Source organism: Dreissena polymorpha, chromosome 5, assembly GCF_020536995.1.
Source record: "Dreissena polymorpha isolate Duluth1 chromosome 5, UMN_Dpol_1.0, whole genome shotgun sequence".
NCBI lineage: Eukaryota > Metazoa > Mollusca > Bivalvia > Myida > Dreissenidae > Dreissena > Dreissena polymorpha.
In genome coordinates, this window is record NC_068359.1 from 69,083,248 (window position 1) to 69,103,005 (window position 19,758).

Consider the following 19,758-nt stretch of genomic DNA (forward strand, 5'->3'; position numbering starts at 1 on the left):
AAAATATTTGTGTCAAGCTAGATCAAAATTGCACACGTTGCTACATGGATTTTGGAGCTTCAACTTATAAATATATATAGATGACTTGTTTAAGCCTTTTTCTATATCATTTTTGACAAACAGATTTTATTTATTTTTCACAATTTGTAATTACGTTACAATGTCCAAGACGTATATCCCCCTCCAACCACATAAGACATAATTTTGGACTTTGCATCTACTGAATTTTGACTCGTGCTAGTCTCTGACAATAAACGGACAAAACCACATACATTCATGAAGTACCAAGAAAGGTGAACCAATCCTTTTCACTTTACACAGTTACATTTCCTTGCCAAAGGTTAATATCTTAATAATGTCCATATTGTGAACATGCTTTAGAGGAAGCCAGGAAGATTCAAAGAAACATAAAATAGGATAAAATCAATATTTGACAATAACGATTACAAAAGTATTAACTTGACAAGCATTAGATTTTAAGTCAGGTATGTTTAATACGTTTGTTTCCAAAGTGAATGACAACGTTGTGAAATAGTCTGATCAACCTCCTAGCAAGTTCGGAATTATGGTCTTTGAATTATTCCCTTTCTTACTTTAGTACACCGAATAAAATGGGATCCCAAAAAATGCCCTAGTTATTGCACTTCTTGATCGTGATCGTGCATAACACCATAACCTGACATTAAAAACCCAATGACCCAATGTTTATTTTAGCTTTTTGTCAGGTTCAGGCTAATATGTGCTTCGGCATTAAATGATATTGATGCCGAGCCCGTTGTGTAAATCTGGATCACAATGGTCGAAGGTGCGTTGGGCGTCCGAGCTTGTCCAGAATGTAACTTTGTCATTTTCGTGCATGTTTACATAACTTAACAACTATGTTCACAATTATGAGACGACTTGGCAAATGTAACAAACGTCTCCATAAATACAGGTAAAGGTCAGATCTTAAGTTCAAAGGTCAAATTTGGCCTCAAAGTTTACTAAAGTTGGATGATTAAACTTTGTTAACTTATAAAGAGAAATGTCAGGATTACATGTATGCACGGACCTTTTTGAAAACTTTGGTAAGGTAATGTTGCTGTGACTAAAAAGGCATAACTTAAAATTCACATTAATCAAAAAGGTAACGACATATTAGCATAAAACTTGGTATACATATACAACCAAAGGTTCGCAACATGTCAGTGTTCCCTTTTCTTAATTTGTCCGTCTTAAACACTATACTGTAATAACTTAACTAGTACGTAAGATATAGAGGATATTTGTTTATGTCAACGTAAGATCGTTTGTTATAGCACGAGTGATCATGGCAATATATTTTATCGAGTGGCGCTGAACCGAGTGAAAATATCATTTTTCTATGATCACGAGTGAAATAACAAACGATCGTACACTGACATGAACAAATTTTCTGTTTCTTTTATGCCCTTTTTTCAAGAAAATAATAAACAGCTGTTTCCCTTTCGCTGAAAATGTACAATTTCTCCCGTGGCGTGCCTCAATCCATTTAAATAGACAAAATGACGTCATTCGTGTTTGCATTATCCTCCGCCGAAAGAAAAAGTCCAATATTCGATGGTCTACGAGTAAACAAAGCTGAAAGATTTTAACATGTTTTTGCTCTTGCTAAAATAAGCAAACAAAGTAAAGCATAAGATACTTATAGTGTAACAACATTTTCTGAACAAGGGAATCAAATCTTGATATGATAATATAAAAATAGAAAAAAGTAGTTCCGAAAATGTGTATTTTTCACCGGTGAAAATTACAATTTGTTTATTTCCACTGGTGTAATTTCACTGCAGAAATGTCATATTTTATCATTAGGTATAAAATAAATTATTACAAACATATTAAGCTATTGGTTTTCGACACGTCCTTACATCTGTTCATCTATCTGTCTGTCTTAGTTTACACATATATAGCAATGAGACAGTTATATGCATTCCCCCGGTTCACAAAACTTAATATTGCTGAGCTTATTAGACGTTTTTATTTTAAATGTTTACAAATAAAGTGCAATATGAAGGTTATGCACATTTTTGTAAAAGTTTTTTACCCAACTGGAAGGGGATTTGCCAAAAACATGTTTAATATCATTAATTGGTTAAAACATATTTTGCATATTACGATATTTGAAAAATTAACTTTTGCCAATTTTAATACGAGGCCAATGTGTTCTCCAATAAATCTTCCCTTTACAAACCCTGTGTGATCTATGTTTATCAGATCATCCAAAACTTACTTTAGTCTTACAGCAATAGTTCCTGATGCTAATTTATATACAATAGTTATATATTGGCGGAATACGCGTTGTGTTAAAAAATATAAGGAGCGAAATCCAGGTTCAACCTTTTACTTGCATCTCATAATATCATTCACAAAACGGGCGCGACGTCATGACAGCAAAGCGTGCATGGGCGTAACGTAACAAATGATGCGTTATATGCATCAACGTTACGAAATCCCAACATTCTGGGGGCCGCGAAATGCAATGCACCAACAACAATAGAATTAATAAAAATGATTAAATACATACACCATAACAAAATATGAACAATACTTAATTTGCGACATACATAACACAATTAAAACGTTGAGTCTTTGGAATCTATCACAAGTTTGATAAATGTTTAATTATTTTCACTTCACTTCCAGGGGATTAAGTTTCGTTATTGGTCTGCTTGTCAATTTATTTCCAACACGAATTTTTGCTGATCTTGTATTTTTCCCCGTGTTTAAGGGTTATCTCCCGCGCTGCCATTGAACTAAGGGTGGGGGTTCGCCCGACTCTTGACTGATCGAGGTCGCACTTTCGTGATCAGAGACGTGAGTGTATGATGAAAGGATCACAAAGGCGGGCGCAGTCTGTTGGATTTCTTCGATTTCCGTGGAGTCGTCTGGTCTTGTAGTGGCGTGGAATAACGCAGTCGGGTCGTGTGCTTCCGCTTCCGGAATAGTATTCAAGCTTCCGCTGCCGATCTTATGAATGTAAATATCTTTGTTGATCGCGCGTGTTAGGTCTAGCAAAGTCCAGGCGTTGTTTTTGTTAACTCGGGCGAGATTCTTCCTGATGTCGGCGGGTAGTTTGTCGATCACCACCGGCACCAATAAACTACCATACATGTATTGGTTCTGTCCCAAAGATTCGAGACCCCGGATGTATGTTTCCATTCTGTCGTATAAAAATCTCAGACTGCTTACCCTAGAATTGGGCAGTTGGAGTGTTATTTAGGCTTGCATCGTGGCATGAATGATCTTACTCTGCTGTCCGTAACGCTCTCGCAATAAATCGACCTCGCGCATGTAATTCGCATTCATGAGTGCAAATCCTTGAACTGCCAATGCTGTTGTGCCTTCAAGCTGAGCTTTGAGATATCCAACTTTTGTACATCCGTCAGGTTAATGTTGCTATGAATAGAGGAGTAAAATGAATCCCAGAACGGCTTTCACTGTAATGAATCTCCATCAAACTTTAGTAATGTCAGTTTAGGCAATTTGCTGAATTGTGTCTTCGAGCTACTGGTCACAGAAAAAGGTTGTTCACTGCTGTTCGATGAATTTTCGTTTCTGGACTGCTTATCTTGTGGCTGTGCTTCACATCTCTGTGTTGGTACAACTTGAGTATCTTTGCTGGTATATTTTTGGAGTATATATGTAGATATTGCCGGAATTTGCGCAGCTTGACTTCTAGGATGAATGTGTATTCTTCGGATTCCAGCATCTCGTCCGGTGTCGATTCGGCGTCGGTAAGCGAAAGAATCTTCTCGTTTACACTCTGTAGACTGCATGTTTTGTTCTGTAGTGCTTCGATGGTAGTCTCGTATTGTTTTATGTCATCTTCTTCTTTCGCCTCTGCCAATTTTGTAATAAATCGCTCAATGATTTTATTTAAACCGAGCCGCTGGCTCATTCGCTTTTCTAGATCGTTGATTCTCGTCATGGTTTTCGTCACAAACCAAAATATGTTGGCGGAATACGCGTTGTGTTAAGAAATGTAAGGAGCGAAATCCAGGTTCAACATTTTACTTGCATCTCATAATATAAACAACAAAATATAACGGGCGCGACGTCATGACGTCATGAACGTAACGTAACAAATGGCGCATTATATGCATCAACGTTACGAAATCCCAACAATTTAAAAAAGTGATTGGTCTCTAATTTTAAACAAACTTGGTTTTGTTTGGTTGCACAACGGCTATTTTGAAAGAGAAGTTCTCCCTGTAGGGTACCACTTCGTTGCCAGACGTGACAGACCAAACAACCACTATGGCGGAGAGATGATAGCAGTCAAGGACAGCATAGTTGGAACTGACATGGCACTGACAACTCAGACTGAATTTTGTGCTGCACGTTTCGAATGCCCAGGCAAGCAAACCCTGATCATCGGATCACTATACAGACCACCTAACAGCGATCACACATACATGGAAGAAATGAGAACTGTAATCAGCAACCTACATCAACATAACTCAGACGCTACAATATGGATTGCTGGTGACGCCAATCTGCCTGACATCGATTGGAATACCAATACCCTCAATGGTTATTCTTACTCCAGCAAGATTAACCAAACCTTTCTTGACATGATTGCTGACCTGGGGGCAGAACAGTGCGTAACATTTCCAACAAGAGGTAACAACATCATTGACCTCTTCATAACAAATAGGCCATCACTGGTAGAGAAGATCAAGCCAGTCCCAGGCGTCAGTGACCACGACATTGTATTTGTACAGGCCTCAACACGTGTTCCCAGAGCCAAACCACCTCAGAGAAAGATTCTGCTTTGGAAACATGCTGACCTTGCCACCACCCGAACAACCATTAACAAATTTCGCGACATCTTCCTCAACAGACATAACTTGGATACAGACATCAACACTCTTTGGAATGAATTTAAGCAGTTCTGTATCAACACCATAGAAGAAAATGTTCCATCCAAACTCGCAACTCAACGTTTCAACCAACCCTGGGTGAATCGAAAAATCAAGCGCCTATCAAGACAAAAGAAGAGGGCCCTCAGGAGATCCAAACATACAGGGAAACCAGAGGACCTCACTCGATATAAACAGCTGCAAAAGACAGTCCAATACGAGTGTAGAAGGGCATACAACACTTACATCAGCGATACCGTATCTGAAGATCGCAACCCTAAGAAGCTGTATTCCTTCATCAAAACAAGAAGATGTGACAGAAGTGGTATTGCCACCCAGAAACATTATGGACTCTTGTATAACGACCCAATGTCAAAGGCTGCAATCTTGAATGAGCAATTTACAAGTGTGTTCACAGAAGAGGACTCAAGTAACATCCCAAAGATGAGCGGTACACCATACCCTTCAATGGCAACCTTCGACATCGGAAATGATGGTGTACACAAATTCTTGCGGAATCTGAACCCACACAAGGCAACAGGACCTGATGCCATCACTACAAGGTTCCTTCAAAAATTTGCAAGTGAACTCTCACCTATGTTGACCCTCATCTTTCAGGCCTCTCTGTCACAAGCCTGTGTGCCTGATGACTGGAAGCAAGCATTGGTGGCTCCAATATTCAAGAAGGGCGACAAAAGCACACCTGCCAACTACAGGCCTATCTCCCTAACCTCCGTCTGCTGCAAAATCATGGAGCACATCATGCACAGCCAGATAATGCAGCATATGGAAGACCTGAACATTATGTCAGACGCACAGCTTGGGTTCAGGAAGCGCCGGTCATGTGAGACGCAACTACTCCTGACCCTACAGGACCTCTCGTCAGCTCTTGACTACGGTGAGCAGATAGACGCCATCTTACTTGACTTCAGCAAGGCGTTCGACAAGGTTCCGCATGAACACCTTGCTGTTAAACTGAAGCATTACGGCATCAGTGAAAACGTTCTCACCTGGATTTAAAGCTTCCTCTCAAACCGAAGTCAACAGGTACAGGTCGAGGGCGTACAGTCAAAACCAGCACCAGTAACTTCAGGTGTCCCTCAAGGCTCGGTGTTCGGACCCTTGCTCTTCCTGGTGTACATCAACGACATGCCCTCCAAAGTTCAATCCACAACAAGGCTATTTGCGGATGACAGTCTTCTGTACAGAAAGATTAAGTCTCCAGAGGATGCACAGATACTGCAGAATGACCTCAATGCCCTCCATGAGTGGGAAACAACTTGGAAGATGTCCTTCAACCCAGACAAATGTGAGGTACTGAGGATCACAAGAAAGCGAACCCCGACTCAAGCAGACTACAGCATCCACGGGCACCAGCTGATCTTAGTCAAGACAGGAAAGTACTTAGGCGTGACACTTGCCAGTGATCTTTCCTGGAAACCACACGTGGACAGCCGCACTAAGTCTGCCAATAACTCTATCGCCTTCCTCCGCAGAAACCTCTCAAGCTGCCCAAAAGACATAAAGTTGCAGTGCTATAAGTCACTAGTCCGACCTGTCCTCGACTACGCATCAGCAGCATGGGACCCTCACACGCAGGCATGTATTCAAGAGTTAGAGGCTGTACAGCGAAGAGCAGCGCGATTCATCAAAGGCAACTACAGGACTACAAGCAGCACTAGCCAGATGATCGCCGACCTTGGGCTACCTACCCTAGAACTCCGCCGCCAGCACTCTAAACTTCTGATGATGTATCGGATCACATATGGTCTTCTTGACATTCCAGCCACCGATCCTCTCCGGCGATCCATCACATTTACAAGAGGACATGGTCTCGATGACATGGATGGTGCAGTGGTCCGTTACTGGATATCCTACTGCAGAACAGACACCTACCGCCACTCCTTCTTTATCTCTGGAGCTCGATTGTGGAACCAGCTACCAAAGCACCTCACAGTTCTACAGAGTCATTCAGGGAAGGAGTGTCCGGCCTCCAATTCAAACATTAAGCTTTCCTGACCGTACATATTATAAATATTAAATGTTTTATTCTTTTAACTGCACTCACACGATCACCTTGTATATAACAAATGTACGAGTATGCTCCAGAGTGAGATTAGTACATCACATGGAAGAAGAAGAAGAACTGTTTTCTTTCTGAATGCATGTGATAATTCCTTGCTTTTGTGTTATAGAGAGTTGTCCTTTTATTAACAAACAGTTCAAGGCTCTCGTAACAAAGTGACCTAGTTTTCCCCAGTTTCTCCCAGTAAACTTTTTAAAAGTTAGAAGTATATTCACTTGAAACCGGACTTTTGTCAATTTTAGATTTTTGAATGTGTTAGAAACTTCTGAAAATAAAAGAAGATCTTTTAATGATAAAGATTGTTGTAGGCCTAACGCATTAGTATTTGTATTCTGTACAAAGATTTTAATGTCAATATCTTTCATTTCTGCTGAATTAGCGTTTAAGTTCTTTTAAAATAATTTGCTAATTTTATTTTGTTTATTGTTCATATATAACATTCCTCTCAAGCGTTTATAAAAACTGTATTATTTTTTTAATGTAATTATACTTTTTTAAATTGAAAAAAAAAATTGTTGTTTTTTCGCCCATTTTCTATCCAATCAGCTCTTGAACGAATTATATTTCCTTTAGTTTTTACTTCCTTTATTATTTGTATTTCATTTTGGAGATTAATAGGTAAAAGTTCATTCTCCTGATTCAAATTATTCTCAATCACTTCATTATTTTAACTAATGTATGTTCTCTATTAATTTGGCATTTCGAGATGAATATGACATTGTTGAGCCTTTGATGTCCATATGATATCTTGCCTGATTTTAAAACTAGGTCACATGAAGTCAAAAACACATCAGTTAGTAAAATTATACAAAAAAGGATATGAACACACTTGAAACAACATATATTACATATTCTTCTCGAAACTTGATTAGGATATTTTCGCTGATGATATATTGACCGAGTTTGAAACATGAGAAATCTTTTAAACACTACAGAAGCCACATTCATTGCCCAATGTGCAGGACACATGTTGTTATAATGTGTCACAAATATATATCGGCCGTGTTTGAAACTCGGTCTCTTTAGGACAACAACCAGATCACTTGGTGAACTAAAAGAAAACACTTTCGAATAGGCTTGGTGTTACACTTGTTTGCTTAATGAAAATGAAACTTCTGCACAATATTAGTTCTAATTATATCACTGAAGATCGCTAAATGGATTTTGAAACATCACAATGGCTGATCGAAACAGCTCAATACCTTTGGGGCAGATTTTTTTACTAAAAGAAGAAAAAATGGTTTAGCCTAACCGAGTTATACAACCGGGGTTTTCCCGGCTTTAAAGGCAAAAGTAATTACCATATGTATCCATAGATTTATATTCAATTCCGCATAATTTAGCCAATATAAGCGAAACAATGTTGAAGTAGATTGTAATGAAAACGGAACGCTTAGAAACAATTTAATTTTCCTGTAGTTTATTTTTGTTTTGAATATGTATCAAAATGTTGGAAAATAGTGAACATGTGTCGATCTGTGATCAAGTTCGTTAACTGAGAATTGTTTCTATTTCCAAGGTATGATTGTCTGTTGTTGGTAATAAATCATTAGTTTACCCTTATTTGACTGTGTCTGAATCCAAATTTGATGAAGAAAATCTATGGTAATTTAATGGAAATTTAGGAATAACAAATAAAAAGTTGGGTTGAACCCAGCCCAGCCATATGACATGTGTGTTCAATTTTCTCAGAAGTTTTTATTTAGCTTTTCTCCACCTACAAGGAAGGGTGACTTCCGTTATTGGCATATGTTTAATCATTAAATATCAACGGACGAGGTTTTAAAACCTTTAATTATACCAATTGTATGTGATATTATAATGTAATCATGCATTTCCATGCCATTTTTCGATCAAAACCATCGTATTCAGCGAGTATACAGCTGATAAATATGCCGAATATTCGCACTTCGTGATCGAATCGACAGTTTTGTTCAACTCGGAAGTTACGTGGTCAAATACCTCTTGCTTGAGTTCATAACAAAAGAATCGATATAAGCTGTTGTCATTGTGAAGTTCGATATATATATATATATATATATATATATATATATATATATATATATATATATCGAAAGTTTTTTGAATACGTGCACATGACGGCGTATCTTTATTGTTTTAAGAATTGAATTTTGCTTTAATGAGACAATTATACATGACACATATTGAACAGATACAATTAGTACCAGAAACTGATCGATGTACGAATGCAAGTCAAACTAACCGTTCAAATCAGACACTTCAACAACGTAGACAAAACAAATAATGTTGATTTGCATTAAATAAATCTTATGTAAATATCGCGTCATTTAAACCAGAATGGTCTAGAATATTTGTTTCATTTCTTTTGTTATTATACGGATATGGCCATTTTGTTGAAACCCGAAGTTGTCCCTGCAATGATTTTGTATTTATGGTAAATTGATCTCGTTGTTGTCGCCATTTATTTCAAAGTGAAAATGATCTCATTTCTGTATTTTATATATACATTATGCTTTTTAATAATTAGCATTGATTTCATATAAAAATGACGAAATTGAATTGTTCTAAACTCTCAAAATTCGAGATGAATTTATATCATAAACGACAAATACCAGGTCAAAATGTATTTATTTTGCATTTTATTTCATATTTAGTTGTAAATACTCTCCTGCCTGCTTTTGCAGTATTTTGTAAATTTTGCTATAATGATTACTGCAGACAGATAATCTACTTGTTTTATTACTGTCTGTGCCAGATGAAATTGATAACAGTAGATCACTGATAACATGACATCACAAAAACAAACATACCATCAATTTTATGACACCAGCTTGATTTATGTCAGCTGTAAGATGGTAATGCACCAAATTCTGCCAAGTTGGTGTGCAACTTCCATGCCTTGTTTGCATGATGATTTGTACCAGTACAGGTACTTTAGTGACCAACGTATTTTGTCAAGATACCACCAAATTGAATGAACTTAATACATGACATGTAAACATAATAAACCAAAATTGGCTTATTTAATTTTACACACATTATAATGCTGTCATATTTTGACAGTTAACATCCATGTATTGCCTATTTTTATAATAATTGCAACACATACTTGTATGCTATATATAACTTTGTAGTCATAATAGTAATAAAACATGTTTTTCTTTTGATCAACTTTACACTTTTATCAAGCACAACACCTTGAGTACATTAGATGCTATAACTTTTTGCTAACTAATTTGGGAAAATGGGATTTACTTGTGAAATTGTAAATTTTTGATGAATTACTCTGTTAACAGTGAAATATAATTTTTGTTTGGTTCATATATTTTGAATGGTTAATCATGCATCTATCATATAAAAGATAAGCCACCACATAAAGAAATCAGTAAAATAGCACAATATCTCTAGCGTATCATCTCTATTTCTAAACAAGTCATTGGAAATCGTCTGAATGGATTTTGTACAAAAGATACTTTTTTAGGTTCTTAATATGAACTTATTTTTGGAAAGGCGATTTCAGCAATAACAGCACAATAAACAGTAAAGAGCCCTTTTTTCACATTTTTCATATATAAACAAGGGCTGGTTGTAAAACATGCAGTCCCCCATATGGGCTCTCCGTTGTAGTGACAGCCATTGTGTGAATATGTCTTTTTGTCACTGTGACCTTGACCTTTGACCTAATGACCTGAAAATCAATAGGGGTCATCTCACAGTCATGATCAATGTACCTATGAAGTTTCATGATCCTAGCCATAAGCGTTCTTGAGTTATCATCCGGAAACCATTTTACTATTTCGGATCAAGGTGACCTTGACCTTTGACCTAGTGACCTGAAAATCAATAGGGGTCATCTGCGAGTCATGATCAATCTACCTATCAAGTTTCATGATCATAGGAATAAGCGTTCTTGAGTTATCATCCAGAAACCATTTTACTATTTCGGGTCACAGTGACCTTGACCTTTGACCTAGTGACCTGAAAATCAATAGGGGTCATCTGCGAGTCATGATCAATGTACATATGAAGTTTCATGATCCTAGGCATAAGCGTTCTTGAGTTATCATCCGAAGACCATTTTACTATTTCGGGTCACCGTGACCTTGACCTTTGACCTAGTGATCTGAAAATCAATTGGGGTAATCTGCCAACCATTATCAATCTACCTATGAAGTTTCTTGATCCTAGGCATAAGCGTTCTAGATTTATCATCCGGAAACCATTTTACTATTTCGGGTCACTGTGACCTTGGCCTTTGATCTAGTGACCTGAAAATCAATAGGGGTCATCTGAGAGTCATGATCAATCTAACCATTAAGTTTCATGATCCTAGGCCTAAGCGTTCTTGAGTTATCATCCAGAAACCATTTTACTATTTGGGGTCACTGTGACCTTGACCTTTGACCTAGTGACCTGAAAATCAATAGGGGTCAATTGCAAGTCATGATCAATCTACTTATCAAGTTTCATGATCCTAGGCTTAAGCGCTCTTGAGTTATCATCCGGAAACCATTTTACTATTTCGGGTCACCGTGACCTTGACCTTTGACCTAGTGACCTCAAAATCAAGGGGGTCATCTGCGAGTCATGATCAATGTATCTATGAAGTTTCATGATCATAGCCCCAAGCGTTCTTGAGTTATCATCCGGAAACCACCTGGTGGACCGACCGACCGACAGACCGACATACCGAAAGACCGACCGACATGTGCAAAGCAATATAACCCCTCTTCTTTGAAGAGGGGCATAAAAAATAAAAATGTAAGAAACACATTATTAATGGAAGTCCTATTTCAGAAAATGTGTTATAAATAAAGGCTTGTTAGTAAAAATGTTTTATGCAAAGCTTTGAATATTTGTTAAAGGGTATTCCTTTATAAAATATTATTTTAAGTCAGAATTCTTCTGTTCATCTTAAAGCATTTTTTTTTCAAATTATGTCTTTCACTAACTTGAACAAAGCGATCGTATCTAGCCTCATATTGATTCATGAAATGTTTAAACAATTTAAACTTATTGAAATTTTTAGTAAGTGTGTTCGAAAATAATCGTATATGTAGGTGAATAAATACGGTAAATGCATTTAAAAGTATAACAGCGCTTCTGTAATTCCGTTTAACTTATAGAAAGGTATTTACAATAATATATTTAATAACTGGACAAGGTATTCTAAAGGTGTACTCATATATAAGTTTATAATTTTGTTGTACAACACAATCATAATATAACTATAAATTAACACAAACAGTAAATGTTTTGAAATTATTTTTTTCCATATACATGTAATTAAATTCTTGGCGTAATGTTTCTACATACAGCGGCATGTTATAGTTAGATAAAAACTCTCATTCTGACGGGTTTATACTAGCAGGTAGAATTAAATCACGGTTTGGAAGTCAAATACAACATGTAATACCATTGTTACACACTGATAATAGGAAATATATTTTTTTATAACAATTTGATATGAATTATATTTTTTTCTTGTAATTAAAATGTAGCCGAAAGCTATCATTTGTTTTCCTCCCTTCGAAGAAAGTTGCATATAGTAGTACATATTTATGTGTGCACGTATGTGCCTAATTTGCTGTCTCAGCAATAACTGAGCCATATAATATCCCTCATAAATGTCAGTGACACAATCAGAGTTTAAAAGTAAAACTTTGCTTTTAATCACCTTAAAAAATTCCTGACACAGGTATAACTTTGGCACATGGATAATGGATTTAAAATAACACTGCATTCCATAAGACTTGTCCATTTTGACACTTATTTTCTCTTTCTCAAAGTTCAAGATAATACTAAGAATTGAAGATCAGTTTGGGCCATAAAAAAGCTGGCCGGACTAATAAGTTTTGATTGATGATGCTAGTTTAAGATAACTTACATCTACCATGCGGAGACGGAATTTCGTTTGATTAACCTCAGAGGTCAAGGTCACACTTAGAGGTCAATTGTCAAAATAATGATACAAAACAGAATGTCCTTGCTGTATGTAATTCAACATTCAATTATGCGATAGCTAACCATGAATGAGTATCTTGAGGAAACTGAGTATCGCGTGTATCAAACGTCACATTGCCTAAATTGTATACGTCAAATTTTGACATAATAGCTCGTTCCTTACATAAGAAGAGTTTTTGAGACAAAATATAGGGCATGCGTGTATAATGGGCAATGTCTTTTTTATATATGATTTAAGTCATAAACAATAAAATCTAGGAATTGTGAAAGGCAGACATGACGTGCATATAATACAACTACGTAGAAACCCAACCCGAGCTATTCAGCATTAAAATCGTGTTGTGTTTGTAGGCTGACTAATAAAGTTATTTTTTTTTATTTGTGCGAACTAAGCATTCAGGTATATACATAAACTCAATGAAATAGTTTATTATTAAGTTCTCTTCTATTAGATTTGCTGATAAAATGTCTAAATTTTAAATAATTACTTAAACAATATATGAATTTTAATCTCCAACATTTATTGATATTGAGTATAAATTAAACAGTTGTTTGTAAGTTTGCAATGTCTAAAACTAGACAATTCAATTGGAAGTCCAATTTCCCGCTAAAGGCAATTATTTCATTTTTTTTTGTCAAAACCCGTCTTTAACAGCAGCGCATAAATGTTGTATTTTATTATCCATAAATATGTTTTGTTCGTTACTAACCAATCAGCATCCCCTCTCCTGTCATGAAATGGTCTTTAGCCAAATTCACTCTATGCTATCTGAAAAGTGGATTGTACCTCATTACAAATGAAGTTATTTATTTAAACATGGCAACTGTTAGACATGCACACTATGTTCAACACATGTATTTGTGGGTTTGTAACTTTAACAGACACATGTTAGAACACATTTGTAAGAACGTTTCCGAAATCCAAGATATTTTTGTCTTACGTTATGTCACAGCATTAGTATGGGTTATGTCTCATGTTTCAGAGCAAGCGGGTGATAGAGAGACCCCGAAAGGAGGAAAATGAAATACTATCCCGAATCCAACGCAACAGGATTCTGCTTAAAAAAGTAAGGCTTTTCTGTCAGTTGCAGACAACGTTAAGAAATTGCTATTCTTCCACTGCAAAGGCCTACTAACACACACTTTTCCAACTTTACCTGCCCTATATTTTTCAATATATCAGGGTATATTAATATTCTGACGTCATCCATTATATCACGTTTTGTTTTTCTATGTATGTATTGTATTGTATTCAAATCATCACCTAGTTTAATGAAACATATTTGTGTTTAATGGCCGACCGGAAAATATTTGTGGCAATACAAACTAGATCAAAATTGCACACGTTGTCCCATGGATTTTGGAGCTTCAACCAATAAATATATATAGCTGGCTTATTTCAGCCTTTTTTGATCATTTTTGACCAACAGATATCATTCAGTTTTCATTATTTATAATAACGTTACAATGTCCAAGACGTATACCCCCCTCCAACCAAATGAACTTTCCACCTACTGAACTCTGACTCATGTTAGTCTCTGACAATAAACGGACTAAACAACATACATGTAGGAAATATCAAGAAAGGGGAACCAATCATGTATTAGCATTCTGAAAAGAGCTTTCAATATCAATATATGTTTTGTCTGCTCAATGAGTGTATTTAAAATCATTCTGCTTCTTTATTTTTTTTTATTGTTCATATAAAACATTACCATCAAGCGTTTTTAAGAACGGTATTGTTTTGTTAGTGTTATAGCACTTTTCTAAATTGCAAAATAAATGTGAGTTGGCCTTGGACAGTAGATGAACCTTATTGAAATTTGGGCCTCTAGGTCAAAGGTCAAGGTCGCTATCACATTAAGTGGGAAAATCGTTTCCGATAAAAAGCTCGTCAACGAATTGACCGAATGGCTTAATTTGTTACATGTGCATTGGCCTTGGATTGTATATAGCCCCTATTTAAATTGGATCACTATGTCAAAGGTCAAGTTCACTATCACACTAAGTGTGAACATATTTTATCCGATCAATAACTCGTCAACCATTAGACCGATTGGCTTGATACGTCACATGTGCATTGGCCTTGGACAGTAGATGACCACTGTATTAATTTGGTTCACAAGGTCAAAGGTCAAGGTCACTATCACACTAAGTGTCTAAATCGTTTCCGATCAATAACTCGTCAACCAATTGACCGATTGGCTTGATACATCACATGTGCATTGGAGTTGGACAGAAGATGACCCCTATAGAAATTGTGGTCACTAGGTCAAAGGTCATGGTCACTGTCACAGTAAGTGTGAAAATCCTTTCTGATCAATAACTCGTCAACGAAGCGACCGATTGGCTTGATACTTCCCATGTGCATTGCCCTTTGGCCGTAGACAACTCCTATTGAAATTGGGGTCACAAGTTCAAAGTTTAAGTTCTTTGTCACAATAAGTGTGAACATTTTTCTGATCAATAACACATCCACAAATTGAACGATTGGCTTGATACTTCACATGTGCATTGGCCTTGGAAAGTAGATGACCCCTTTTTAAATTGGAGTCACTTGTTCAAAACCAAAATAATTATGTATCCGACTGCGGAACTCTCGTTTATATATACCTGGCAACTGTCAGACATACGCACTATGTTCAACAGAATTCATTGGTGTTTTTTACATTAACAAACACATGGTAGAGCAAATTTGTAAGATAATCAAGACATTGTTGTCTAAAGTTATGTCAGAGCTTAATTATGGTGTATGTATTATGTTTCGGATCGCGCGAGAGATAGAGAAACTCAAACAGTGGGACGAGAAAAGTAAACAAAATGCTATTCACCAGCAAAATGGAGCTGGAAAAGGAAGTAAGGCTTTTTGCTCTCAGTTGCAGATAACGTTAAAATTGCTATACTTCCACTTCAAAGGCCTACTAACCCACTCTTTTCCACCTTAACCTGCCCCACCTTATCAAATATATCAGGGTATATTTATTTTCTGACGTCAGCAATCGTATCACGTCTGTTATTTCTATGTATAAATTGTATTCAAATCATCACCAAATTGAATGACACATATTTGTGCTAAATTGCCAATCGGAAAATATTTGTGTCAACTAGATCGAAATTGCACAAGTAAATGAATATATATAGCTGACTTTTTTAAGCCTTTTCTATATCATTTTCGACCATTCAATTTACACAATTTGTAAATACGTCACAAGACGTATACCCCCTCCAACCACATAAAAAAATCATTTTGGACTTTGCATCTACTGAACTTGGACTCATGCTAGTCCCTGACAATAAACGGACTAAACCACATACATGCAGGAAGTACCAAGAAAGGTGAACCAATCCTTTTCACTTAACACAGTTACATTTCCTTGCGAAAGGTTAATGTCTTAATCATGTCAATATTGTGAGCATGCTTTAGAGGAAGCCAAGAAGATTCAAAGAAACATGAAATAGGATAAAATCAATATTTGACAATAACGAATACACAAGTATTAACTTCACAAGCATTAGATTTTAAGTCAGGTATGTTTAATACGTTTGTTTTCAAAGTGAATGACAACGTTGTGAAATAGTCTGATCAACCTCACAGGAAGTTCGGAATTATGGCCTTTGAATTATTCCCTTTCTTACTATAGTACAACGAAGAAATTGGGATCCCATAACTTGCCCTAATTATAGCACTTCTTGATCGTGATCATGTACTGCCTTCTCAGTACAACCATTACACCATAACCTGACAAAACATTAAAACCCCAATGACCCAATGTTTATTTTAGCTTTTTGTCAGGTTCGGGCTAATATGTGCTTCGGCATTGAATGATGTTGATGCCGAGCACGTTGTGTAAATCTGGATTTTGCAGTCACAATAGTCAAATGTGCGTGGTTGCGTCCGAGCTTGTCCAGAATGCAACTTTGTCCTTTTCGTGCATGTTTACATAACTAAACAACTATGTTCACAATCGTGAGAATACTTGGCAAATATAACAAACGTTTCCATACATACAGGTAAAGGTCAGATCTTAAGTTCAAAGGTCAAATTTGGCCTCAACGTTTACTCAAGTTAGATGATTAAAATTTGTTAACTTGTTGACTAAAAATGCATAACTTAAAATTCACATACCTCAAAAAGGTAATGACATATAACATAAGACTTGGTATACATATAACTTCAGGTTCGCAACATGTCAGTTCTCCCTTCTCTTAATTTGTCCGTCTAAAACACTATACTGTAATAACTCAAATAGTACGTAAGATATAGAGTATATTTGTTTGTGTCAATGTAAGATCGTTTGTTATATAACGAGTGGTCATGGAACATATATGTTCACGAGTGGCGCAGCCACGAGTGAAAATATTATTTTTCTATGATCACGAGTGAAATATTAAACGATCGTACACTAACATGAACAAATTTTCTGTTTCTTTTATGCCCCTTTTCAAGAAAATAAATAGCAGATGTTTCCATTTCGCTGAAAAGTTACCCTTCCTCCCGTGGCGTGCCTGAATCCATTTCAATACACAAAATGACGTCATTCGTGTTTGCATCATCCTCCGCCAAAAGAAAAAGTTCAATATTTGATGGTTTACGAGTAAACATAGCTGAAAGGTTTAAACATGTTATTGCTCTTGCTTAAATAAGCAAACACAGTAAAGCATAAAATACTGCTAGTGTAACAACATTAACTGAACAAGAAACGTAAATCTTGATATGATAATATAAAAAAGAAAAAAGTAGTTCCGAAAAATGTGTTATTTTCACTGGTGAAAATTACAATTTCTTTATTTTCACTGGTGTAATTTTACTGCAGAAATGTCATATTTCATCATTAGGTATAAAATAAATTATCGCGAACACATTAAGCTATTGTTTTCTACAAGTCCTTACATCTGTTCATCTATCTGTCTGTCCTGGTATACACATATATAGCAATGAGATAGTTATATGCATTACCCCTTTTCACAAAACTTAATATCGCTGCGCTTAATTGACGTTTTAATTTTAAATGTTTACAAATAAAGTGCAATATGAAGATAATGCACTTTTTTGTAAAAGTTTTCAACCCAACTGGAAGTGGTAAGTATATTGCTTGCAATACTGACAGAAACTTGTTCAAAATCATTTATATGTTAAAACATATTTTGCATATTTTGATATTTGAAAAATTAACTTTTGCCAATTTTAATACGAGGCGAATGTTTTCTCCAATAAATATTCCCTTTACAAACCCTGTGTGATCTTTTTTTTTATCAGATGATCCAAAACTTACTTAAGTCTTACAGCAATAGTTCCAGATGCTAATTTATTTAAAATATTTATATGTTGGCGGAATACACGTTGTGTTAAAAAATATAAGGAGCGAAATCCAGGTTCAACCTTTAACTTGCATTTCACAATGTCAACAACAAAATATAACGGGCGCGACGTCATGACGGCAAAGCGTGCATGAACGTAACGTAACAAATGGCGCGTAATATGCATCAACGTTACGAGTTCCCATTTTTTGAGTAGATATTGCCGGAATTTGCGCAGTTTGACCTCTAGGTCGAATGTGTATTCTTCGGATTCCAGCATCTCGTCCGGTGTCGATTCGGCGTCGGTAAGCGAAAGAAACTTCTCGTTTAGACTCTGTTACTGCATGCTTTGTTTGTAGTGCTTCGGTGGTAGTCTCGTATTGCAACATGTCATCTTCTTTTTTCGCCTCTGCCATTTTTTAATAAATCAGTCAATGATTTTTTTTTTAAACCGAGCCGCTGGCACAGTTGCTTTTCTAGATCGTTGATTCTCGTCATGGTTTTCGTCTCGGCACCAAAATATGTTGGCGGAATACGCGTTGTGTTAAGAAATATAAGAAGCAAAATCCAGGTTCAACCTTTTACTTGCATCTCATAATATCAACAACAAAATATAACGGGCGCGACAACATGACGGCAAAGCGTGCATGAACGTTACGTAACAAATGGCGCGTTATATGCATGAACGTTACGAAATCCCAACATTCTGGGGGCCGCAAAATGCAATACACCAACAACAAAAGAATTGATAAAAATAATTAAATACATACTCATAACAAAATATAAACACTACTTAATTTGCAACATACATAACATAATGAAAACGTTCATTCTATGAAATCAATCACAAGTTTGATACATGTTTCATTATTTTTATTTCACTTCCAGGGGATAACGTTTCGCAATTGGTCTGTTTGAAAATTTATTTCCAAAACGAATTTTTTTTGCTGATCTTGTATTTTTCCCCGTGATTGAGGGTTTATCTCCCGCGCTGCCACTGAACGGAGGGTGGGGGTTCGCCCGACTCTTGACTGTTTGAGGTCGCACTTTCGTGATCAGAGAGATTAGCGTTTGATGGACGGGTCACAAAGGCGGGTGCAGTCTGTTGGATTTCTTTGATTTCCGTGGAGTCGTCTGGTCTTGTTATGGCGTGGAATAACGCAGTCGGGTCGTGTGCTTCCATTACCGGACTAGTATTCAAGCTTCCGCTGCCGATCTTAAGAATGTTAATTTCTTTGTTGATCGCGCGTCTTAGATCTTGCAAAGTCCATTCGTTGTTCTTGTTAATTCGGGCGAGATTCTTCTGGATATCGGCGGGTAGTTTGTCGATCACCACCGGCACCAATAAGCTACCATACATGTCTTGGTTCTGTCCCAAAGATTCGAGACCCAAGATGTATGTTTCCATTCTGTCGTAGAAAAATCTTAGACTTCTGACCGTAGAATTGGGCGGTTGGAGTGTTATTTAGGCTTGCATCGTGGCATGAATGATCTTACTCTGCTTTCCGTAACGCTCTCGCAATAAATCGACCGCGCACATGTACTTCG